General features: G+C 46.9%; 1 protein-coding gene across 4 annotated transcripts in view; it reads right to left on the bottom strand.

Moving 5' to 3' along the window:
• The window catches only part of pard3aa (par-3 family cell polarity regulator alpha, a), an 847887-nt gene that overhangs the window by 426272 nt on the left and 394747 nt on the right, over positions 1-26868 (bottom strand). The window lies entirely within an intron of this gene.

The following is a 26868-nucleotide window of genomic DNA, read 5'->3' as shown; positions in this document are numbered from 1 at the left end:
TAAATCCTGCTGGAAATGGACGAGGACACCAGGTGGGGACAATACAGGCTAGATTATTCCCCATAGTGGATTAAACTATTGCCACTTAGTCTCGGCTCAGAACTTTTGCAAGGCGCCAGAGGGCCAATTGTCCCCCAGCAAGAGTTATTGTCTTGAGGATAAGGGACAGAGGAAGTTTTAAAAGGATTAAAGGGTATTACTTTACATTTAAGACAGGCTCCTCCACTGCATTATTCAATTTCAAGTTTGCTCTAATTCTGGTAACTACTGCTAAAATTCTGATTTTAACGAAACAATGAGCAGGGCAGTGAACTGGGATTTTTTGCAAATCCGCTGTACAGATTAATCCTATACCAGTGGTTATCATGGTCCGTGACAGTTCCAAAATACAAATCACTGACGACAATGGCACAACTGAGGCCATACAAGAGAACAGGTTGGAATCTGGAACATCACACATACAGAGCAGCTTCCACATGTCCGACACAAGTTATCATTAGTGTGAGCAACAACACTGTAGGTTTCACAAGATCATAGAATCTACAGCACAGAAGGAGGCCATTTGGCTCATCGAGCCTGCACTGACAACAATCCCACCTAGATCCGAACCCCATAACTCCACATATTTACCCTCCTTGTCCCCCTGACACTAAGGGGCAATTTATCATGGCCAGTCAACCTAACCCACACATTTTTGGACTGCAGGAGGGAACCAGAGCACCCGGAGGAAACCTATGCGGACACACAGATAGTGACTCGAGGCCGGAATTGAACCTGGGTCCCTGGCACTGTGAGGCAGCAGTGCTAACCACTGTGCCACCCATGTATGTTACATCTATACAAATTAAACAAAATTCAGTATGAAGTGTAAATTTCAACAGTTAAAATAGTATGAAAATTCAGGGAAAGTACATGATGAACTTTTGTTGCGCCGATGTCTGTTTACCAACAAAATAGGCTAAGCTATTTTTGGGACATTGAATAATTCTATTGGGAAAAATAAAGTGGATTGGACACAATGGGGTGAAGTTTCTCGTTCTGCCCGCCACAGGAATCGTAGCGGGCGAGGGGCGGACCATGGAAAGGTCCGTTGGCCTCGGGTGGGATTTTTCAATTTTGGTGCAGGCGTGGCTGGAAAATTCCACCCAATGTGTCAGTATTTATCCTGACAGTGCTTCAATGACTGGATGGCTGAAGGGCCTATCTGCATGCATCCAAGCAGTTGAACCATTGGCAGCAGCAACGTGGTCTGAATTGAACCCAATCAATACCCATCGCTGATGATGATAGCTTGGCAAACTTGTGGAACTTGCATAAGATGGATTACTGAAGCTGGCAATGAGCAAAAAAAGTTTGATGGACTTTTGGCTTGATGAATGGCCCAAGTATCTTGAATTTGACCAGTCCAGTCTGATACGCTTACTGACATCACAACAACGTGCAAATGCGAGACTGGATTTGCAACATTTGTGGGTCTGAAAACATGATGAGAGACTGAATCTCTCCAGCTTAGAACTAGATATCACCTCATTACTTTTTGATCAAAAGCAGCATCATTATTCCCATTAATTCTGATGATGATAACTGAAAGCAGGTAAAGAACAGTAGGTGGTCCACGGGTGTCTCTGACCCACTTAAATGGTCAGTGGAAGCAAGAGTTTGAGAAACAATCATCCAATACCAAGCTCACTATCCCCTTCTCCCAGCAAGCAAACTCAATGTGGAAAACACATTAACACACAGGGCTTTCATGGCCATTCTAGTGGAGAACCTTCACCACTAAATTTAGAAAAACAGATCTGCACCACTTAACAACTATACTAACAAATCTATTCATCAATGTATATTTAATGCAATCAAACTTAACGGATTCATCAAGCTAATTATCATCGAATTCATCATCACCCATACCAATTCACAGTACGATTACACACTGCTTTCACACAAATCCAACTGACCGGCTGAAAAGCATAATTACCAAACTAGAGAGCAAAACTGCTCACATTTTTGACATTTGTAGAAGCTGCCTTGAGATAAGTGGTCAGGTATGATGTTTTGGGGAGGGTGGGATGGTGAGGGGGTGGGGGTAAGGCAGTGAGAAGAAATTGGAGAGGTAAACACTGATCTCCTTCACCCCTCTGTGGGATTTCCCATAGTAGATCATTTAGGCCTCCTAAGTCCTCACCTTGACAAAATCCACTCTGTAGTCAACTGAAGTCAATGGAAGTCATGAGGGGGGAGCTCTCCAATTCATTCCAAATAGTAGCAAGAGACAGCTGAGCGCACTGGATACAGCAAGGCTATTGGGTTCAAGAACAACCCACTGAGAACGAGCTGCACCTTTACCAAAGCTCTTCCTGTAAAGCTACAACACAGACACTATCTGACAATACAACACATATGCTACCTAACAATGAGTGCATGGGACTTAATAGGATTGAGGGTTATAGGTAAGCCTATATATAAGCCTAGGTAGGTAGGGACATGACCGGCGCAACTTGTGGGCCAAAGGGCCTGTTTGTGCTGTATTTTTTCTATGTTTTATGTTCTAATGTGACAAGGCATGAGTTAGCTATGTGAAAGAATACCCTTCACTTACCTGGAAAAGTACAGTTCCACCAACACTTGTGAAGCTCAACAGCATACATGACAGACAGTCTGTTCGATCAGCACCTCATCCACTGAAAGATTCACTCCCTCATCACTGATGGAACATGGCTGCAATGTGTACCATCGACAAAATGCACTGCACCAACTCATCAAGACTTCTTGAACAATGCCTTTCAGACACATGATGTCATTCAGCTGGAAGAACAGGTGCAGCAGGTGCACAGGAACAGTGGCACCTGCAAGTCCCCTTGCAAGTCAACTATATTACTGTCCCTTCAATGTTGCTGGGTCAAGTTCCTGGCATTCCCTCTCTAATATCACAGTGTGCAAAACTGCAACACACAGACTGCAGTGAAGAAAGTGGCTTCCCACCAGTTTCTCAAGGGAAGTTTGGGATGGACAATGAATGCTGGCATTGCCAACAACATCCACATCCCACTAAGGAAATTTTAAAAATATTTGCAGCAATATTGCACATCCTTGTGGTTTGAATACAGGATTTGCAGATCATTGGCAAAATGTCCCTGACAATGCTTTGAAGTTATCTTTATAGATGTAATAAAACTGATTTCAAATATTGATCAAAAGAAAGACATGGAGCCATAGCTTTTTTTATCTTGCACTCATTAGGATAAACTTGAGGATGCCAAATTTCAAACGATCATAACCATTTATGCAGAGGAGAAAAGGCTGCTGATTGGTTAGCAAGTCAACACCAATTTGCCAAGGCAATACCATGAAGAAAGAAATGGAAAACTGGAGGCTCTTGAAGCTCTTAGGTAATTCAAACAAAGGGCATAGCTTGAGCATATTCCTTTTCTTTGTAGAGAATGTGAAAATATGTCACTTCTAGCTGGTGTAAATGCATCACATTACGAGTTTGACTGTTCATCTTAATCTGGTTGTTACTGTAGCTATTAGTGCACTTAGGATCGTTCAGTGAACCCTGCCTAATTGCAGCTAATATTAACGGTTTTATTTTAGTCTTTGCAAACATGGGTTGCTGGAGCTTGGTTTGCATTCTGCCAATTACAAGCAACCAAAGGACCATGTCATTTTATACGATCAGCCAATCGTTGGGGCAGGTGGCAGATGTACTTGGTACTTTTCTGGCGCTGCAATTCATCCACAACATTGCTCAACTGCCCATGTTTCTTTGGACTGGCTCAGTATCCGATCAGTGGAAAATGCCATTTGCGTAGCCACTGCACGCACAGTAGTAGCGTGAAATGATTTGCTTAACCTGTTGTTCAAATTTATGATATACTTTGCTTTTCCAGGAAAATTTGAGGTAGATCAGGTACTTTTCAAGACCAAAAGTGTCAACCTTGGGCCCACTGGTCAGTTTGTATGTATTGACATGTATGCCCAAGCCGTCAGGAGGTGCGTCAACACCAAATTCATCAGCCGCACTCACAAGACAGCCCCGAACATCACCCAAGCACAACGTAACGCCATCCACGCTCTCAAGACCAACCGCAACATTATCATCAAACCAGCAGACAAAGGAGGGGCCATCGTCATACTGAACAGAACGGATTACTGCAAAGAAGTGTACCGACAACTCAACAACGAGGAACACTACAGACAGTTACCTGCAGATCCGACCAAAGAACACACCCGTCAACTCAACACTCTGATCAAGACCTTTGATCCGGACCTTCAGAACACCCTCCGTGCTCTCATCCCACGTACTCCCCGCGTTGGAGATCTCTACTGCCTCCCGAAGATACACAAGGCAAACACACCCGGCCGTCCCATCGTATCGGGCAATGGGACCCTGTGCGAGAACCTCTCCGGCTATGTCGAGGGCATCCTGAAACCCATTGTACAAAGAACCCCCAGCTTTTGTCGCGACACGACGGACTTCCTACAGAAACTCGGCACACATGGAGCAGTTGAACCAGGAGCGCTCCTCGTCACAATGGATGTCTCAGCACTCTACACCAGCATCCCCCATGACGATGGCATTGCTGCAACGGCCTCAGTGCTCAGCGCCAACAACTGCCAGTTTCCAGATGCAATTTTACATCTCATCCGCTTCATCCTGGACCACAATATCTTCACCTTCAACAACCAGTTCTTCATCCAGACACACGGAACAGCCATGGGGACCAAATTTGCACCTCAATATGCCAACATCTTCATGCACAGGTTCGAACAAGACTTCTTCACCGCACGGGACCTTCAACCGGTGCTATACACTAGATACATCGATGACATTTTCTTCCTTTGGACTCATGGTGAACAATCACTGAAACAACTCTATGATGACATCAACAAGTTCCATCCCACCATCAGGCTCACCATAGACTACTCTCCGGAATCGGTTGCATTCTTGGACACGCGCATCTCCATTAAGGACGGTCACCTCAGCACCTCACTGTACCGCAAGCCCACGGATAACCTCACGATGCTCCACTTCTCCAGCTTCCACCCTAAACACGTTAAAGAAGCCATCCCCTACAGACAAGCCCTCCGTATACACAGGATCTGCTCGGATGAGGAGGATCGCAACAGACACCTCCAGACGCTGAAAGATGCCCTCATAAGAACAGGATATGGCGCTAGACTCATTGATCAACAGTTCCAACGCGCCACAGCGAAAAACCGCACCGACCTCCTCAGAAGACAAACACGGGACACAGTGGACAGAGTACCCTTCGTTGTCCAGTACTTCCCCGGAGCGGAGAAGCTACGGCATCTCCTCCGGAGCCTTCAACATGTCATTGATGAAGACGAACATCTCGCCAAGGCCATCCCCACACCCCCACTTCTTGCCTTCAAACAACCGCACAACCTCAAACAGACCATTGTCCGCAGCAAACTACCCAGCCTTCAGGAGAACAGTGACCAAGACACCACACAACCCTGCCACAGCAACCTCTGCAAGACGTGCCGGATCATCGACACAGATGCCATCATCTCACGTGAGAACACCATCCACCAGGTACACGGTACATACTCTTGCAACTCGGCCAACGTTGTCTACCTGATACGCTGCAAGAAAGGATGTCCCGAGGCATGGTACATTGGGGAAACTATGCAGACGCTGCGACAACGGATGAATGAACACCGCTCGACAATCACCAGGCAAGACTGTTCTCTTCCTGTTGGGGAGCACTTCAGCGGTCACGGGCATTCGGCCTCTGATATTCGGGTAAGCGTTCTCCAAGGCGGCCTTCGCGACACACGACAGCGCAGAGTCGCGGAGCAGAAACTGATAGCCAGGTTCCGCACACACAAGGACGGCCTCAACCGGGATATTGGGTTTATGTCACACTATTTCACATAAATATTTCTGCTTTTTTCCTCCTGAGTCTTTATCATGCGATCCTAGAATCAGAATTTATGTCACACTATTTGTAACTCCCACAGTTGCGTGGACCTGCAGAGTTTCACTGGCTGTCTTGTCTGGAGACAATACACATCTTTTTAGCCTGTCTTGATGCTCTCTCCACTCCCATTGTTTTGTTTCTTAAAGACTGGATTAGTTGTAAGTATTCGCATTCCAACCATTATTCATGTAAATTGAGTCTGTGTCTTATAAGTTCTGTTTGTGAACAGAATTCCCACTCACCTGAAGAAGGGGCTCAGAGCCTCGAAAGCTTGTGTGGCTTTTGCTACCAAATAAACCTGTTGGACTTTAACCTGGTGTTGTTAAACTTCTTACTGTGTTTACCCCAGTCCAACGCCGGCATCTCCACAGTTTGTATGATACAGTCAACAATGATCTGATTAAGATAACCATTATCCCACATGGTGCTAGTGTGTCAAGACTGCAGATGGGCAAATGGCAAGGACCTTATTTACAAGATTGTTGATAAGGCCAATTTTGTAGCTTGTGGAGCTATACGGATCTCAATGCGCATTTTGATTGGTGAAGGTAGGCTTGCGGGAGACAGTGGTGAAGAACTTGTTAGCAGATTTCTCAGCTAGCACATTGAGGAGAGGGAGCATGTTAGTCTGCTCCACCTCAAAAGTGAATTGGGGTGTGGAATAGAGAGCATCAAGGTGTGCAAGGAAATCCTTACATATGGCTGCAGATTCAAAGATGATGTACGTATCATCTGTGTACTGGAAAAATGAACAGAGTAGAGTATAAGCTTCATTCCAACAAAAACACATTTCTCATGGAAACCAACAAAAATGTTACTGTGTACTGCATCCAGAGGGGGTCCCATATCTACACGATCTATTGGGCAGACAGTGTCAGTAAAACTGAACTTGACTGCATGAATTGTTAAGTTCTCAAGTTCAATGAATAGAGATTCAGAAAATGGCAGGCTGTCTATGTTGCTGCGATATCGAGATGTGGCGCAAAAGTGGATGGCTTCTTTCAACAGCACCTTCATAAACAAGCTTGCAAAATCGAATGAGCACATTGACAAGATGTTGCTATCAATATGTAGATTGTATACAATCTTTGCAAAGGTGTAGGAATCGTTCACTATGTACGTGGAAATCTCACTAAGAACTGGCTGTAATAATTACCACAACCATTTGGCCAATTGATGCGATGTAAATTCGGTCAGTGATAAAATACAGCGCAATGGCACATACTTTTGTGAGTCTTTGGTTGCCTGTATGTGTATGAATGTAGTGGATCATGAGGATGAATCTTGATATATACATCACAAGACAGTGATTTCACTTAACCTTTGTGGTGACCCACTGTAACTACATGTGTATGCCTGGACACACCCATGCTGCACCTGGCCCGAGACTCCTCCCTTTCCACCTGAGACTCCTCCCTTTCCACCAGAGCGAGGTATAAAGGTGATGGTTCCTCCTCCTCGCCTCAGTCTGGGCCAGGTCAGCTACAAGGGTGTGCTCCTGTTCTTTGTGAATAAAAGTCTGTTAATTTCACTCACTGGAGTCTTCGTATCGTGATTGATAGTGCATCAATTATATTCACAAAGAGAAAAAAAAACAGCATGGAGCAACTTCTAAAGCCCGATACTTTAAACCCTGACCCACAAGCTGTGGGAGCCGCCAACAACTTCAATCATTGGCTGAAGTGCTTCGAAGCCTTCCTCGGAGCCTCCACTGCCGTCCGGTCCGATGCAGACAAGCTGCACGTGCTCAACGCCCGGGTAAGCGACGCAGTTTATGCCACCATCTGTGACGCAGAGACGTATGTGGACGCGCTAGCGCTCCTAAAGAGCCAATACAGCCAACAGACAAACAAAGTCTACGCCAGGCACCTTCTGGCTACCCGAAAACAGCGGCCGGGAGAATCAAACGCACAGTTTCTCCGCGAACTACGTGCGCTCGGCAGGGCCTGTAACTGCAAGGCTGTATCCACTGTGCAGCATACAGAGGACTTAATCCGCGATGCCTACGTTACGGGCATCGCATCCAACTATATTCGGCAGCGCCTGCTAGAACAAGGTGGGTTAGATCTGCCAAAAACTGTGACACTCGCTGAATCCCTGGAAGTGGCATCCCGTAACCTCGAGGCGTACGCACCCGATCACGCGACATCGTGGGCCTCACGGCCACTACCACCCCAGTACCTAGGAGGGCCACAGACTTATGCCACACAGCGTCCCACCAATGACTCGACTGCTGCGGCTGTTACAAGCCCAAAGTGCTATTTTTGCGGTCTAGGGAAGCACCCCCGACAACACTGCCTGGCAAGGGAGGTGTTCTGCTCTGGGTGCGGAAAGAAAGGCCACGACGTGAAAGTCTGCAGGGCAAAGTCGGCCTCGAAACCAAACAGCGCAGCGTGCGACCCGAGGGAACCGAAAATCCGAACACCATCAGCCGCGTGTGAGTCAAGGGAGCTGCCATGTTGGACACCATCGACCACGTGTGAGTCAAGGGCGCTGCCATTTTGGACGCCATCGGCAGCGTGGGAGTCAAGGGAGCCGCCATCTTGGACACCGTCGGCCGCAGGCGAGACAAGGGAGCCGCCATTTTGGACGCAGGTCGATGATTCTCCGGGATCCACGGTGGCAGCGGTCCAGCTGGACCAGTCTCGTCCGCATCAGCTCGCCAGGTCTATGATGGAAATACAGGTAAACGGCCACGCGGGAAATTGTTTGTTTGACTGGGGGAGTACGGAGAGCTTCATCCACCCTGATACTGTGCGCCGCTACGCCCTTTCGGTGTGGCCAGTCAAGCAAACCATTTCCTTGGCCTCAAAGTCCTACTCGGTGGATGTCCTCGGGTATTCTGTGGTGACCCTTACGGTTCGGGGGACTGAGTACGCAAATTTTAAGCTCCTGGTGCTGCCACACCTCTGCGCTCCTGTACTCCTAGGGCTCGATTTCATGACCCATCTTAGGAGTGTCACGTTGCAGTACAACGGGCCTCTTCCCCCGATCTCCGTCTGCAACCCACAGTTCCTAGACTGCCCACCGCGCACCACTTGCGGCCTTTCAACCCTCCAAGTCACCCCTCCACCGCTATTCGAACACCTCACCCCCAAGTGCAAGCCCATTTCCACTAAGAGCAGAGGGTACATTGCGGGGGACAGGACCTTCATTAGGTCCGAGGTCCAGCGGCTCCTAAAAGAAGGGATCATTGAGGCGAGCACCAGCCCCTGGAGAGCGCAGGTGGTAGTGGTCAAAACTGGGGAGAAACACCGGATGGTCATTGATTACAGTCAGACCATCAACCGGTACACGCAGCTGGATGCATATCCCCTTCCGCACATATCCGACATGATCAATCGGATTACGCAATACCGGGTGTTCTCCACGATTGACCTCAAATCGACCTACCACCAGCTCCCCATCCGCCCGGAGGACCGCAAATATACGGCTTTCGAGGCGGATAGCCGCCTCTACCACTTTCTTAGGGTTCCCTTCGGAGTCACCAATGGGGTCTCGGTCTTCCAGCGCGAAATGGACCGAATGGTGGACCAGAACGGGCTGCGGGCCACCTTCCCGTACCTGGATAACGTCACCATCTGCAGCCATGATCAGCAGGACCATGACGCCAACCTTAATAAATTCCTTCGTACGGCCGCTCTCCTAAATCTGACCTACAATAAGGAGAAGTGTGTTTTCCGCACTCACTGCCTCGCCATCCTGGGGTATGTAGTGGAGAACGGGGTCATCGGCCCCGATCCTGACCGCATGCGCCCCCTCATGGAACTTCCCCTTCCCACCACTCTTAAAGCACTGAGGAGATGCCTGGGCTTCTTCTCATACTACGCCCAGTGGGTCCCTAATTACACGGATAAGGCCCGTCCGCTTATCAAATCCACCCTTTTCCCATGTCGGGAGAGGCCCGCTCGGCCTTCGACCGCATCAAAGCGGACATCGCGAAGGCCACGATGCACGCTGTGGACGAGTCAATCCCCTTCCAGGTGGAGAGCGATGCGTCTGAATTCGCCCTGGCCGCCACCCTTAACCAGGCGGGCAGACCCGTAGCCTTCTTCTCACGAACCCTTCAGGGCTCGGAAATTCAGCACTCCTCTGTTGAAGAGGCGGCTCAGGCCATCGTCGAAGCAGTGCGACACTGGCGCCACTACCTAGCTGGCCGACAGTTCACCTTGCTCACGGACCAACGTTCGGTGGCTTTCATGTTCAACAACGCGCAGAGGGGCAAGATTAAGAATAAGATACTGAGGTGGAGGATTGAGCCCTCCACCTACAATTATGATATCTTATATCGGCCCGGGAAGCTCAACGAGCCTCCGGACGCTCTGTCTCGCAGAACATGTGCCAGCGCACAGGTGAACCAACTACAGACTCTCCACAATGACCTCTGTCACCCGGGGGTCACCAGGCTCTACCATTTTATTAAGGCCCGCAACCTGCCCTATTCTGTTGAGGACGTCCGGTCTATAACCAGACACTGCCCGGTCTGCGCAGAGTGTAAGCTGCACTTCTAATGGCCGGACAGGGCACACCTCAAAAGCCACCCGCCCCTTTGAACGCCTCAGCATCGATTTCAAAGGGCCCCTTCCTTCTTCTGACCGCAACATCTATTTCCTCAACGTTATAGATGAGTGCTCCCGATTCCCTTTTGCCATTCGCTGCTCGGACATGACCTCAACCACGGTCGTCAAGGCCCTGCACGGCCTCTTCACCCTGTTCGGTTACCCTAACTACATCCACTGCGACCGGGGATCCTCATTCATGAGTGATGAGCTGTGTCAGTACCTGCTCTCTAAGGGCATAGCCTCGAGTAGGACTACCAGCTATAACCCATGGGGTAATGGGCAGGTAGAGAGGGAGAACGCGACAGTCTGGAAGGCCGTTCTACTAGCGCTACGGTCTAAAGGCCTTCCAGTCTCCCGCTGGCAAGAAGTCCTCCCCGATGCACTGCATTCAATTAGGTCCCTCCTGTGTACGGCCACCAATGCCACCCCCCATGAGCGGATGTTTGCTTTCCCTAGGAAATCACACTACCGTCGTGGCTGGCGTACCCAGGCCCAGTTCTGCACCGGAGGCATGTACGACCCCATTAGTCGGAACCCCTGGTTGAAAAGGTCCAGCTCCTCCACGCCAACCCCCAATATGCCTATGTGGCATACCACGATGGGTGGGAGGACATGGTCTCTATCCGGGACCTGGCGCCCGCGGGTGCCCCGGAGCCCACTATGACCCCCCACCCCACATCCCTAGACCCCTCTGTTCAGGTAGCACCAGGTCCGCTTACATCTTTGCCCCTTGTACGCAGCTCGCCTGAGCCCCCGGGGTCACCATGCAGGACCCGACCAGAAGGGACAACGGCGGACTCGAGCGGTTCCATGCTGCCATCGGAAGCAACACCTCAACTGGTACTGCGGCGGTCACAGCGACTGATCAAGCCGCCCGACAGGCTGAACCTGTGAAAGGACGACGCCTTACCTCAGTTTCATGACTCTTGTATATATATATATACCTTCATACCTCTGTACATATTGTTCCACCCACCCCCGCCGGACTCTTTTTTAAAAGGAGGGGTGAATGTGGTGAACCACTGTAACTACATGTGTATGCAAGGACACACCCATGCTGCACCTGGCCCGAGACTCCTCCCTTTCCACCCGAGACTCCTCCCTTTCCACCAGAGCGAGGTATAAAGGTGATGGTTCCTCCTCCTCGCCTCAGTCTGGGCCAGGTCAGCTACAAGGGTGTGCTCCTGTCCTTTGTGAATAAAAGCCTGTTAATTTCACTCACTCACTGGAGTCTTCGTATCGTGATTGATAGTGCATCAAGACAGTGATTTCACTTAATCTTGAGTATATATCCTTTATGGTTTCAGATTTTCTCCCTTTTTGAAAAACAAGGGAAAATGTTATGGCCCCTATTTACCCTGGACACACACCACAGAAAACTTACTGCATCTGTTCCCAGAACACCTCACAGCACAGTGATGGACAGTTTCAGCTTCCAAGACTGGAATAAGTTAAAATTAATGAGCCCCACAGACAGCCTGGATAGACTCAATTTTTGCAACTAATTTAATATATTTCAAATCAAAATCTATTAAGAACGGCTCTGATAATGATTTGATCACAAACGTAATTTGGGCAGAGTAAAGTCAGTGTTCTATTTGCCATCGGCTGTATTGAATTCATTGCTACAGCCTTCTATCTAAAATGCTCGTTTCATACTTCAAGCACATGCCATTTCTTTCCAGCACAGCCCATCTATGAAGCGCTGGTATAAAATATTAATTTCTCAAAAGATTAGGCATGCATAAATAACCTTAGAAGTATTTACCGCATAAAAATTTAAATGCCCAATAGAATTTCTTTCAGACAAATTACAACTAGATTTTTCAAAACTGGGTTTTTTCCACGAGACGCTGCCGAACCTGGGGAATAAAGGATTTCAGAAAACGCTGCGTCTTCAGAAGAGGTAGCCAAACATCCCTCCAGTTTGTGCAACAAATGGGGGCAACAACACAAAGGCCACTGCAGTGCTGGAATCAAAGTATTACAGAGGCAGCAGATTCTAAGGATTAAAGTTTATTTATTAGTCACAATTATTGCAATGATGTTACTGTGGAAAATCCCCTAGTCACCACACTCCAGCGCCTGTTCGGGTAGCACCGAGGGAGAATTTAGCACGGCCAATCCACCTGACCAGCCCATTTTTCAGATTGCGGGAGGAAACCTGAGCACCCGGAGGAAACCCACGCAGACACAGGGAGAATGTGCAAACTCCACACAGACAGTGACCCAAACCGGGAATCGAACCCAGGTCCCTGGCGCTGTGAGGCGGCAGTGCGAACCACTGTGCCGCCCTGAGACTCTCACCTGCAGGCTCTCACCTGCAGGCTCTCAGTTTAGTGGGGAGGAGGGGTTTCATCAGGGATGGTTTCGATGACAAATAGGATCAGTTATGGAAGTTATCAATCTCGGGATTGATTTCAGCTGCATTCCCCACAACACTGACAAAGATAAATTCCACCTCGCTACTTAATTCCTTTCAGTTTGGAAGGTTTCATTGACTTTTTACTCTTGTTTATGCCCTGGTGTGAAAGCTATTGTATTCGTCCAAGTGCCCCATTTATACGCATTTTAAGGTTTTCTGCTTTGTGGGTGACACCTTCGATTTCTTTCCTCAATAAATGTTTTTCTCGAGTTGCACAGCACCTGAAAATTTGGAAGTAATGGCATCAAGGGAGAGATTTGCAGCATGTGCCGTACACATAAGACAGGGTATCATTTAAACACGGCGTAATTTAGGAGGAATACACACGCACAAGCATAACAGAGCTGTGTTGCCCGAGGACAGCGGAGCAGGAAGATCAGCTGTTCCTGATTCGGAACACATGCAAGGAAATTGGTGCCAGAAGCTGGCCACCCCACAGGTAGAAAGGAATATTGAAGTAGAAGGCAGGAAACAGGTGACCCCTCTCCTTAAACGCTGAGCGGGGTGGCGAGGAAAATATGTAAAAACCTTGTGGGTCTGGATTTACTAAGTGGGCGCGCAATCATTGATGCCGAAGCTAAAAACAAGGATCAGGCACAGTGCAGAGTATTCATGAGCAAATATCATGGCAAGGCAAAGTTCATTACTCATTGGGAAGTGCGCCAGTTCCAGGAGAACAAGCATTTGCTAAGTAGGGGGGAACTCCACATCAGGACTGTTTGCCAACCATCAGTATAAAGCTCAACTACTGCATTGTTTCTCTGGGAGCAAAGCAGCGAATAAAACGGAGAGGGTGCAAACATTTCTGGAAATGGAAAACAGACAGCTGGAACTTGCTACCACATAGAGTAGCTGATGTGAAAAGCTGTGTTTAAGGGAAGAAAGATAAACACAGGAAAGAGAAAGGAGTAGAAGGATATGCTAACAGGGTAATATTAAGTAAGTAGGAAGGAGGCTGCTGAGGAGCATAGACTAATTGAGTCAGAATAGCCTGCTTCAGTGTGCAATTTCTACGTAATTCCACATACATTGAGGTCCATGTTGCTTGCCTTCAGTATTTTTTAACCAATAACCTTCCCTTGGTTATAAAATCAGCAACTGTGCTGTTCACTAATAACCCTGATGTGGAGATGCCGGCGTTGGACTGGGGTGGGCACAGTAAGAAGTCTCACAACACCAGGTTAAAGTCCAACAGGTTTATTTGGAATCACGAGCTTTCGGAGCACTGCTCCTTCATCAGGTGATGAAGTAGCAGCGCTCAGAAAGCTTGCGATTACAAATAAACTCCTGTTGGACTTTAACGTGGTGTTGTGAGACTTGCTGTGCCCACTAATAGCCCAACAACATTCAACTCCATTTGCAACTTCTCTAAAGCAGGCCACACTAGCCAACGGCAAGATCGTGATAACATGCAGGGCAAACAAATTACAGGTTACAGGTAACGATTGTGCAAAATGAATACCAGGTAACCATCACCCCATACACAAGAAAGCTCAGCCACATTCTCTCGATCTTTAACAACACTATCACTGCCATATTGGCCACCATCTTGGGGTCACTATTAACCAAACGTGGACTGAACCAGTTATATCAACACCATGGCTACAACAGCTGCGTGACAGGTGACTCACCTCCGGATACCTCATAATTTCACGACTGCCTGCAAGACTGAATTCAGGCGTGTGAAAGAATACTTCATTACTCACTTTAAGTGGTGCAATTGCACTTAATACACCAAGTTCAAAAGCATTCGGGCGAGCATCATTCACTCAATTTGTGCCATCATTAGGTAACAATGGGGCTGCAGTACATATGCACAATCGACAGGATGTGCTGCTTCAGCTCATCAAGGGTTACATCTACAGCAGGGTTTCTCAATGAAGGGTTTCTGAGAGGCTTTCAAGTACAATAAAACAAAAATAATAAAAAGTTGACTTGCCAGCCAACCAGCACCCTTTCCTCCTGTATCATAAATTGTGACCTTTTGAAATTTGACATTCTTGGGATTGTCCTGGTGAGTGCAAGATTAAAAACTTCAGCAACATGTTTCTCTTTTCAGCAATATTCCAGTTCTACACTACCAAGCAACTCTTTAAAGAAGAATGCTGTGTTAAGCAGGTGCTTTGTTGATCATGGGAGATGCTTCCCGCTTCGGAGTTGTGCATTAAAATTTGTCAGGAGGTCCAGGTTCAGATCCCAGGCATTTTAGTTGGCTCATTGGCCTGGTGGTATTATGCTTGCTTTGGGGCCGTTTGTTGAGGTTTGTGGAGTGGTCCCAGATTTAAATCCCTGATAAGTTCTCACTTGAGGCCTTCAAAGGAGAACTCGATAATTTCCTGAAAGAAAAGATTTGCGGGGCTAAGGAAAAAAGGCAGCGGAGTGAGTCCAAGTGGATTGCTTGTGCAGAGAGCTAGCATGGACAAGATGGGCCAAATGGCCTGCTTCAGTGGTGTAACCATTTGATGCGCTATTCAGACACGAGGCTCGAAGCTCAGTAAATGAAGGCTTTTATTTACTGTTAATGAAGCTACCAGGACTTACATACACTATCCCAGACTGAAGGGGTCCCGGCCAGAGCAGGGACTCTTATACCTCTCCCAGGAGGCAGAGCCCGACTGGGATGTGCCACAACACTACAATACAAAGGTGTAACAACCCCACCCTAACCCCAACAGCAACAATAGCACAATCCAACAGTAACATATGTACATCCTTGTAGTCCTGGCCAGCCCCTGGCTCAGCACTATCCAGTGGGAACCAACGATGGTTCACCACACCATTCCATGATTCTAATGGACCAATCTGTGTCAGAACAAGTTGAGATGCCTTGTCAATCAAGGGATGCAATCAGATGAAAATGAATCAAAGTCAAGGTCTTGCTCTCTGTTTTCACATGTATTTTGGTTGATGCGAGGAGGGAGACAGGGAGGGAAAGCATAAGGAATAAAAATCAAGTTGGTCCACACGCAAAGCAATTAAGGCTTGGATGCAAGTGGTAGAAGACCCCGGAGGGAGGCCCAAGAGTAGGACACTGTTGACAAGTGTTAGGTCTGTGCTGGATGGTTACACAGTAAGAAGTCTCACAACACCAAGTTAAAGTCCAACAGGTTTATTTGGTAGCACAAGCCACTAGCTTTCGGAGCGCTGCCCCTTCATCAGGTGAGTGATGAAGGGGCACCGCTCCGAAAGCTAGTGGCTTGTGCTACCAGATAAATCTGTTGGACTTTAACCTAGACTTCTTACTGTGTTTACCTCAGTCCAATGCCGGCATCTCCACATCATGGATGGCTACAGCCATTGCACAAAAGCCCAAAATTTTGAATGCATTTACAGGTTTTTGGGACCAGTATAAGAACGTAGCATTTGAGTGCAAAAACATTGCTCAAGACAAGAACATGTTGCAATGATTGCTGTTCAACTCAAGATTCCAAATTTCTTCAAAGAGACACAATCAAAAAAAAATGAAGAACTAAAGCATTAGTTCTTAGGAGGGGTTTTCAAAACCTTGGTCGGAGATGCTAGCTTTTAGAAAGGTCTCAGGAGGAAGAACTGAGGATAACAGGATTAGTCATGGTAGATTTGTTTTTAAATGTTCGAGGGTGGGGTGAGTCCAGAGCTCGGGGTCAGAGTTTGAGGATAAGGGGTAAACCTTTAGAACTTGAGATGAGGAGAAATTTCTTCACCCAGGGAGTTGTGAATTTGTGGAATTCACTGCCACAGAAAGGAGTTGAGGCCAAAACATTGTGTGATTTCAAGAAATTAAATATCGCTCTTGGGGTTAAAGGGATCAAGGGATATGGGGGAAGTGGGGGGGGAAATCAGGCTATTGAATTTGATGATCAGTAAATGGTGGAGCAGGCTTGAAGTGCCGAATGGCCTACGCGTGCTGCTATTTCCTAGGTATGTTTCTAAGTAAGTCAATAGAGTGTCAAAGGTATTCTGGGAGAAAATTCCGAAGCATAGAACCCAAACAGTTAAAGGCACAAACATTAACCATTGGACAGCATGGTGGCACAGTGGTTAGCACTGCTGCCTCATAGTGCCAGAGACCCGGGTTCGATTCCCAGCTTGGGTCACTGGGTGGACTTTGCGCATTCTGTCCACGTTTGCGTGGGTTTCCGCCGTGTGCACCAGTTTCCTCCCACAGTCCGAAAGACATGCTAGTTAGGTGCATTGGCCATACTAAATCCTCCCTCAGTGTACCCGAACAGGTGCTGGAGTGTGGTGACAAGGGGATTTTCACAGTAACTTCAATGCAGTGATTTGATTTATTATTGTCACATATACTAACATACAGTGAAAAGTATTGTTTCTTGCGCACTATACAGACAAAACACACCGTTCATAGAGAAGGAAACGAGAGAGTGCAGAATGTAGTGTTACAGTCATTGCTAGGGTGTGGAGAAAGATCAACTTAATGCAAGGTAAATCCATTCAAAAGTCTGACAGCAGCAGGGAAGAAGCTGTTTTTGAGTCGGTTGGCACGTGAACTCAGACTTTTGTATCTTTTTCCCCAAAGGAAGAAGGTGGAAGAGAGAATGTCCGGGTGCATAGGGACCTTAATTATGCTGGCTGCTTTGCCGAGGCAGCGGGAAGTGTAGACAGAGTCAATGGATGGGAGTTTAGCTTGCATGATGGATTGGGCTACATTCACAACCTTTTGTAGGTCCTTGCGGTCTTGGGCAGAGCAGGAGCTATACCAAGCTGTGATACAACCAGAAAGAATGCTTTCTATGGTGCATCTGTAAACGTTGGTGAGAGTCGTAGCTAACATGCCAAATTTCCTTAGTTTTCTGAGAAAGTAGGTGTTGGTGAGCTTTCCTAATATAGTGTCGGCATGGGGGGACCAGGGCAGGTTGTTGGTGATCTGGACCCTTTCTACTTCGCCCCCATTGATGTAGACAGGGGCATGTTCTCCTTTACACTTCCTGAAGTCGATGACAATCTCTTTCATTTTGTTGACATTGAGGGAGAGATTATTGTTGCCGCACCAGTTCACCAGATTCTCTATCTCACTCCTGTACTCTGTCTCAGCATTGTTTGAGATCTGACCCACTATGGTGGTGTCGTCAGCAAACTTGAAAATCGAATTGGAGGGGAATTTGGCCGCACAGTCATAGGTGTATAAGGAGTATAGTTGGGGGCTGAGAACACAGCCTTTTGGGGCACCGGTGTTGAGGATGATCGTGGAGGAGATGTTGTTGCCTATCCTTACTGATTGTGGTCTGTGAGCTAATGTAAACCTACTTGTGACACCAATAAATACACTTTAAAACTTTAAAAACTTAAACCATGCCACAAGGGAAGGCTTACAGAGAGGGAGCACAAAGTGGGTGGGGATTGTAGGCCTGAAGATTACAGAGATAGTGTGGCAACACCATGAAGGGATTTAAAAAATTGAGGAGATATCTATATTTTAGCACATTTCTGCTTTTTATCAATTCACAGTTTCACCACAAAGCCTCCAGTTTTTATCCAAATCCAGTTTGTTACAATCACTTTCGAGTTCCACCATAAAGGCCCAGATTGAGTGAGCTGTCCCACCCTCCTTTCAAAAGGAAGCATTTCACTTTTGATCTGCACTTTGAATGTCAAGATTGGGAACAAGTTCCATAACCCACTCTCCAACAATGTCACTGGAGCACTTCCAGGGCTTCTAGCTTGGAAAATATCTTATGTGGCTGTGAATGTTTTCTCGAATAAGATATGCTGGCTGTTTATCAAACCATACTTTGTAGTGAAACATAGAAACCCTACAGTGCAGAAGAAGGCCATTCGGCCCATCGAGTCTGCACCGACCACAATCCAACCAGGCCCCACCCCCACATATTTTACCCACCAATCCCCCTAACCTACGCATCCCAGGACTCTAAGGGACAATTTTTAACCTGGCCAATCAACCTAACCCACACATCTTTGGACTGTGGGAGGAAACCGGAGTGCCCGGAAGAAACCCACGCAGACACAAGGAGAATGTGCAAACTCTACACAGACAGTGACCCGAGCCGGGAATCGAACCCGGAGCTGTGAAGCAGCAGTGCTAACCACTGTGCTACTGTGCCGCCCGTAGTAATAAATATATGGATTTTTAAAGTTGGGCTCAAACTTAAAGTCACATTTATCACTTTTAAGTTGAGGTAATATTTCATCTAGATGTGTGAATATGCACAGCTCTAAGCACTTCAAACTAACTGATTGATGAAAGTGAAGATAATGTGATTTCCAATTAAAATCCGGTGAACTAGTTTTGATATCTCATTTATACTGCAGAACAACTTCCAAATGAATCAGTTCCACAGTACAGTGCTGCAGAACCCACTCATCTCAACATGCTGATCCTGACTTGGCCATTTACAGTTTACATTAGCTGGACTTTGAAGGGGAAATACCATGATATGAGATTGTATCCAAGTTTATTCTATCATGGGACGTGGCCATTCCTGGCAAGGTCAACAAACGTTGCCGACCTCGAATTGCCCTCGAGGAGATAGCGATGAGCCGCCTTCTTGAACCGCTGCAGTCACGCAGATACAGATGCCGACGTGCAGATATGCACGTGCCCACACGCACAGTGTTAAGAAGGGAAATCCTGTTCCAGGATTTTGACCCAGTGACAATGAAGGAATGGTGATATAGTTCCAAGTCAGGGTGGTGTGTAGTTTGGAGTGGAACTGTCAGGTCGTGGTGTTCCCATGCATCAGCTACTCTTGTCCTTCTAGATAGTAGAAGTTGTGGATTTGGAAGGTGCTTTCGAAGGAGCCTTGGAAAGTTGCTGCAGTGTATCTTGTAGATGATGCAGACTGTTACCACTGCACATCGGTAATAAAGAGAGTAAATGTTTAAGGTGGGCTGCTTTGTCCTGGATGGTGTTGTCCAATCAAGTGGGGTGTATTCCATTAAAGTCCTGACATGTGTCTTGCAGGTGGTGGACAGGCTTTGGTGAGCAAGGAGAGAATTTACTTGCCTCAGAATTCCTAGCCTTTGACCTGCTCTTTTAGCCACAATAATTGCAATGGCTGGCTCGGTCCATTTTCTGGTTATTTTATTCCCAAGGACATTGATTGTTGGGGGGAGCGGGGGTTGGGTTCAGCAATGGTAATGCCATTGAAAGTCATGGGGAGATACTTGGATCCTCTCTTGTTGGAGATGGTCATCGCCTGGCATTTATGTGGTGCGAATGTTACTTGCAATGTACCAGTTCAAGCCTGAAATGTTGTCCACGTTTTGCTGCACGTGGACACCATTTGCTTCAGTATCTGAGGAGCTGTGAATTGTACTGAACATCATCCGCAAACATCCCCACTTCTGACCTTATGCTGGAGGGAAGGTTATTGATAAAGATGCTGAAGATGATTGGGTTTAGGACACTCCCCTGAGGAACTCCTGCAGCAATATCCTGGGACTGAGATGACTGACCTCCAACAATGACAACTATCTTCCTTTGTGCTCCAACCAATGCATAATTTCACCCCTGATTCATTTAACATAAATTTTGCATGTGCTCCTTGATGCCACCACACAACCTGTCTTGATATGAAAGGCAGTCACTCTCACTTCACCTCTTTTTTCCATGTTTGCATCAAGGCTGTAATGAGGTTCGGATCCAAGTGGCCATAGTGGAATCCAAATCAAGTGTCAATGAGCAGATTATGGCTGTGTAAGTGCCACTTGATAGCACTGTCAATGACACCTTCCAGCACTTTACAAATGATCACGGCATGGGCAGCACGGTGGCACAGTGGTTAGCATTGTTGTCTCTCGGCGCCAGGGACCCAGGTTCAATTCCAGCCTCTGGTCACTGTCTGCGTGGAGCATATTCTCCCAGTGTCCGGGTGGGTTTTCTCAAGGTGCTCTGGTTTCCTTCCACAGTCCAAAGATGTGCGGGTTAGGTGCATTGGCCATGCTAAATTGACCCGAGTGTCAGGCGGATGATGGTTGGTGCCGGCTTGATGGGCCAAATGGCCTCCTTCTGCACTGTAGGGATTCTATGATCAGCAGGATGTTGATTGGACGGTTATTGGTCAGATTTGGTTTGTCCTGCTTTTATTGGACAGGAGGTAATTTTCCACATTGTTCTAGGTGCCAATATTTCAAGCTGCAATGGAACAGTTTGATTAGGGATGTGACCAATTCTGGTGCACAAGTCTTCAGTAAAATTTGTGGGACATTGTCAGGCCCCATTGCCTCTGCAGAATCCACTGCATTCAGCTTTTTCTTATTATCACATGGAGAGAATCAAATTGACTGTAGACTTGCATCTGTGAAGCTAGGGGAGATCAGGAAGAGATGGATCATCCACTTGGCATTTGTGGCTGAACATGGTTGCAAATGCTTCAGCATTGTCGGTTACACTCTTGAGGTATGTTTTGAGGAATCAATGCAATTCGACAGGATACAAGTAACAGGGTCAAATCAGCCATGATGTTGTTGAATGGGCAGAACAAGTTTGAGCGGCTGAATGAACGACTCATGTTGCTACATTCCTATCTGGTCAAAGATAATCACCCAGGTTGTCCCAGTTTATCCAGGGAGCGGCTGAGTGAAGACGACGAGGTGGTTTTAGGCTGGTCCATGGTATGTGTTAAGCTGGTCAATCACACCTGTGTGAAACTGCAGTGAATCAATCATTTCAGAGGAGAGGAGAGACAAAAAGGTCAGAAAAGCAACGGGCAGCAGAACAATAGTTTCCTGTCTCAACTCTCGCAACTGGGGACGAGCTTGGGGCTGGGACAAGGCTGGCAAAGAAGAAGAGCATTCTGGGGGAGGACGACCTCACTGAGCCTGGGGGTCTGGAGTGCTTATACTTCAATGCAAGGAGCGTAGCAGGTAAAACAGACGAACTTGGGGCCTTAATGCGCACGAGGAATTTGGATGTGGTTGCGGTGACAGAGACTTGGTTGAAAGAGGGACAAGACTGGCAGCTGAATATTCCAGGGTACAAGTGTTTTAGGCGAGACCGAGGAGGGGCCAAAAGAGGTGGGGGAGTAGCGGTATTGGTTGGAGAGCATATTACAGCGGTGCAGAGGGAGGACAATTCGGAGGAGTCGTGTAGCGAGTCACTCTGGGTGGAGCTTAGAAACAGGAAAGGCGCAGTCACTATGTTGGGGGTGTACTACAGGCCCCCCAACAGCCTAAGGGAAGTGGAAGAATGGATATGTCAGGAGATACTGGATAGGTGCAGGAAATATAGGGTTGTTGTAGTGGGAGACTTCAATTTCCCTGGTATAGACTGGAAATCGCTGAGGGCAGGGACTCTGGATGGGGAGGAATTTGTAAAATGTGTACAGGAGGGTTCGTTGGAACAATATGTGGACAGCCCAACTAGAGAGGGGGCTATACTGGACCTGGTACTGGGGAATGAGCCCGGTCAGGTCTTCAAAGTTTTGGTTGGGGAACATGTGGCAAATAGTGACCACAATTCTGTTAGCTTTAGGATAGTGATGGAAAAGGATGAGTGGTGTCCCAAGGGTAAGGTGTTGGATTGGGGGAAGGCTAACTTTATTGGGATCAGGCAGAAATTGGCAGCTCTTGATTGGGAGAGGCTGTTTGAGGGTAAATCCACATCTGGTATGTGGCAGTCTTTTAAGGAACGGTTGTTAGGGCTACAGGACAAGCATGTGCCTGTAAAAAAGGATAGGAAGGGTAGGATTAGAGAACCGTGGATAACCAGGGAAATTGAGGGACTGGTCAAAAGGAAAAGAGAGGCGTATGTTAGGTCCAAGCAGCTAAAAACGGAGGGAGCTCTGGAGGAGTACAATGAAAGTAGGAAAATACTCAAACGGGGAATTAGAAGAGCAAAAAGGGGTCACGAAATGTTCTTGGCAGACAGGATTAAGGAGAATCCCAAGGCATTTTATTCATACGTTAGGAACAAAAGGGTTGTTAGGGAAAAAATCGGACCTCTCAGGGACAAAAGTGGGGACTTATGCTTGGAGCCCAAAGAGGTAGGGGAGATCCTAAATGAATACTTTGCGTCGGTATTCACAAAGGAGAGGGATGTGTTGACTGGGAGTGTCTCGGAGGGGAGTGTTGAACCGTTGGAGAAAATCTCCATTACAAAGGAGGAAGTGTTAGGTTTGTTAGAGAATATAAAGACTGACAAATCCCCAGGGCCTGATGGAATCTATCCAAGGCTGCTCAGGGAGACGAGAGGTGAAATCGTTGGGCCTCTGACGCAAATCTTTGTCTCGTCACTGGACACAGGTGAGGTCCCAGAGGATTGGAGGATAGCCAATGTGGTCCCGTTATTTAAGGAGGGTAGGAAGGATAACCCGGGTAATTATAGGCCGGTGAGCTTGACGTCCGTGGTGGGGAAGTTGTTGGAGAAGATTCTTAAAGATAGGATGTATGCGCATTTAGAAAGGAATAAACTCATTAACGATAGTCAACATGGTTTTGTGAGAGGGAGGTCATGCCTCACTAACCTGGTGGTGTTTTTTGAAGAAGTGACCAAAATGGTTGACGAAGGAAGGGCCGTGGATGTTGTCTATATGGACTTTAGTAAAGCGTTTGACAAAGTCCCTCATGGTAGGCTAGTGAAAAAGGTTGGATCCCATGGGATAAAGGGGGAGGTGGCTAGATGGGTGGAGAACTGGCTTGGTCATAGAAGACAGAGGGTGGTAGTGGAAGGGTCTTTTTCCGGCTGGAGGCCTGTGACTAGTGGTGTACCGCAGGGCTCTGTATTGGGACCTCTGCCGTTTGTGATTTATATAAATGATCTGGAAGAAGGAGTAACTGGGGTGATCAGTAAGTTTGCGGACGACACAAAACTGGCAGGACTTGCAGACAGTGAGGAACATAGTCAGAGGCTACAGAAGGATATAGATAGGCTGGAAATTTGGGCAAGGAAATGGCAGATGGAGTTCAATCCTGATAAATGCGAAGTGATGCATTTTGGTGGGAATAATGTAGGGAGGAGCTACACGATAAATGGAAGAACCATAAAGGGTGTAGAGACGCAGAGGGACCTGGGTGTGCAAGTCCACAGATCTTTGAAGGTGACGTCACAGGTGGAGAAGGTGGTGAAGAAGGCATATGGCATGCTTGCCTTTATAGGACGGGGCATAGAGTATAAAAGTTGGGGTCTGATGTTGCAGATGTATAGAACGTTGGTTCGGCCGCATTTGGAATACTGCGTCCAGTTCTGGTCGCCACACTACCAGAAGGACGTGGAGGCTTTGGAGAGAGTACAGAGGAGGTTTACCAGGATGTTGCCTGGTATGGAGGGGCTTGGTTATGAGGAGAGATTGGGGAAACTGGGGTTGTTCTCCTTGGAAAGACGGAGGATGAGGGGAGACTTAATAGAGGTGTATAAAATTATGAAAGGCATGGATAGGGTGAACGGTGGGAAGCTTTTCCCCGGGTCGGTGGTGACGTTCACGAGGGGTCATAGGTTCAAGGTGAAGGGGGGGAGGTTTAACACAGATATCAGAAGGACATATTTCACACAGAGGGTCGTGGGGGCCTGGAATGTGTTGCCGGGCAAGGTGGTGGAGGCGGACACACTGGGAACATTTAAGACTTATCTAGACAGCTATATGAACGGAGTGGGAATGGAGGGATACAAAAGAGTGGTCTAGTTTGGACCAGGGAGCGGCGCGGGCTAATTGTTCCTTGTTTCTCGTTTCAAGGCTTCATTCTATGATCATCTTGCTGGTGCCAGTACAGAGCGAGACTGCGGATAGTTGGGAACCTGTCTCGGGGGCAGGGAATTCATATGGTGTTCGTGGAAGTGGAAATGACTAGGGTTGGGAAGCATTTTCCGATCGGGGCCATTGTGATCTCCTGGACTCGTTTCGATCGCCTCAGGGGGTCGGAGAGGAATTTCCCAGATTTTTTTTTCCCCATATTGGCCCTGGGGTTTTTCACTCTGGGTTTTCGCCTCTCCCTGGAGATCACATGGTCTGGAATGGGGGGGTGGGGGTGAGTTAATAGGTTGTAATGAACAAAGCATCGTAGCTGTGAGGGACAGCTCGGTGGATAGGATATTGGTATGTAGATAGGCTGGAAAATTGGGCGGGGATCCTGGATTCAGGATTCAATCCTGGACCGGGGAGCGGCGCGGGCTTGGAGGGCCGAAGGGCCTGTTCCTGTGCTGTATTGTTCTTTGTTCTTGAAGAATGACAGCTTGAAAGGAGGATGAATGGAAAAGAAATAGGGCTTGCCCTTATAAAGTGCCTTTCACAACTTCAGAATGCCCGCGAGAGCTTTATCATCCAACAAAATATTTCCGACGTGTACAAACCGTTGAACTAAAGAAAAACGTGCGCGGCATGCTCCCACAAACACTATTGCGATAATGACCACATAATCAGCTTTAGTGATGTTGGTTGAAGGATGAATGTTGCCCAGGAAACCAGAACAAACTTCCCCGCTCTTTGAAGTAGTGCTGTAGGATCTTGAGGGGAGGGAAAACGAGGCCTTGGATTAAAATCTCACTGAAAAAAATTTAAGAGCGTGCATCTCTACAATGTCTCATCAAAAATATCTCAGAAGTGTTTCACACAATAACTTGCATTGTAGGGAAAGCAGCAGCAGCAGCTATTTCGTGTACATTCATATCAGGCAAACAGGGCAGAGGTGAAAAAAAAACCACAGTTAATTTATATTTAAGAATGTTGGCCAAGAACCGAGAAGAACTTTCTGTTCTTCTTAGAATGAGAACCATGAGATACTTACCACGCTCTCGAAGCACTCAAACAAACAATGTGCACTTCAGTTAAGTATCTCATCTGAAGAATGGTAACTCGAGCAATTCAGCGCTCAATATTGCGTTGATATTTTGACCCAGGCAATACACACCAGTTCTGGAGTGGAAACAGAAGCTCCACCTACTGACTTGAGAAGCAACAAAATATGGAACACTTGTGAAACGAGACATTCTGAATCTTAAATTTACCTTAAAAAAAAACATATTAATGCCAGGTCACACATCTACTTCAGCAGGAACAGCTGTAATATATTAAATTGAAACCTTAGATAAGATCTCCTATCAACTCATGCTTTTATAATCTCTATCTATGACCTTGGAGCTGCAAGATGTTAGACATAATTGACTATGAGTGCAAAAAAAGTCATGATAGTTGTCTCTTAGGTAATCAAGTTTTTGAAATTCATTGTAAACAAATTCCAGTAGGTTTAATTTTGTATCACAGACGTATCATCTGGAAACCACCAATGAAAAGTAATGTGTTTTCAGTCACATTACTGTGCAGGAAACGTAAACCTACAGTTTTCTTTCGTGAAAATTAGCATGAAAAAAACTGCAATCAAGCAAGTGATTTTTGAGATGTATTTTAAGGATTTTCAGATCATTAAAAAGCACAACTGTCTTGATTTATTTAAGTGTTGCGCAGCTGCTCCTATCTGCAAATGAAAAATAAAATTCAAATAAAAATTCCTTTCAGGAACAGGAGTTCATTCACCAAATCTTGTCCGCCCACCACCCCTATGCTTACTGATCTACATTAATCCCTATTTATTCAACATCTTGATGTTAAAATTCTCAGTTCCTCTGGTCTTCCTCCTCATTACACCACTGTAATCTCCTCAAACCACACAACCCTCAGATATCAGAGTTCCCTCAATTCCTTGAGCATCTCCAAATTCAATGACCTTGCCTCCACCTGCCAAAGTCCTGAGCTGTGGAATTCCATTCCAAAACATTCCCCTGTCGAGTGCTCTGTCCATCTTTCAGATGTCCCTCCAAATCAACTTCTTTAACTAAGCTATTGGTCATTTGCCCTCACATTTCGTGTGGCTCGATGTCAAATTTTGTTTCACAGCGCTCGAGAACCATCTCAGGATGTCTTAGAGCTAAAGGCACTACACGAATACAATTTGTTGTTGTTCAGCCCCTCGAGCCTGTAGCGTACCACCATTTATTTAGAGGATGGTTGATTTTACCAAGACTCTTCTGAATGGACTAGCTTTG

The sequence above is a fragment of the Mustelus asterias genome, chromosome 2 (assembly GCF_964213995.1).
Source record: "Mustelus asterias chromosome 2, sMusAst1.hap1.1, whole genome shotgun sequence".
NCBI classification, from domain to species: Eukaryota; Metazoa; Chordata; class Chondrichthyes; order Carcharhiniformes; family Triakidae; genus Mustelus; species Mustelus asterias.
This window is presented reverse-complemented; position numbering and strand designations above follow the sequence as displayed.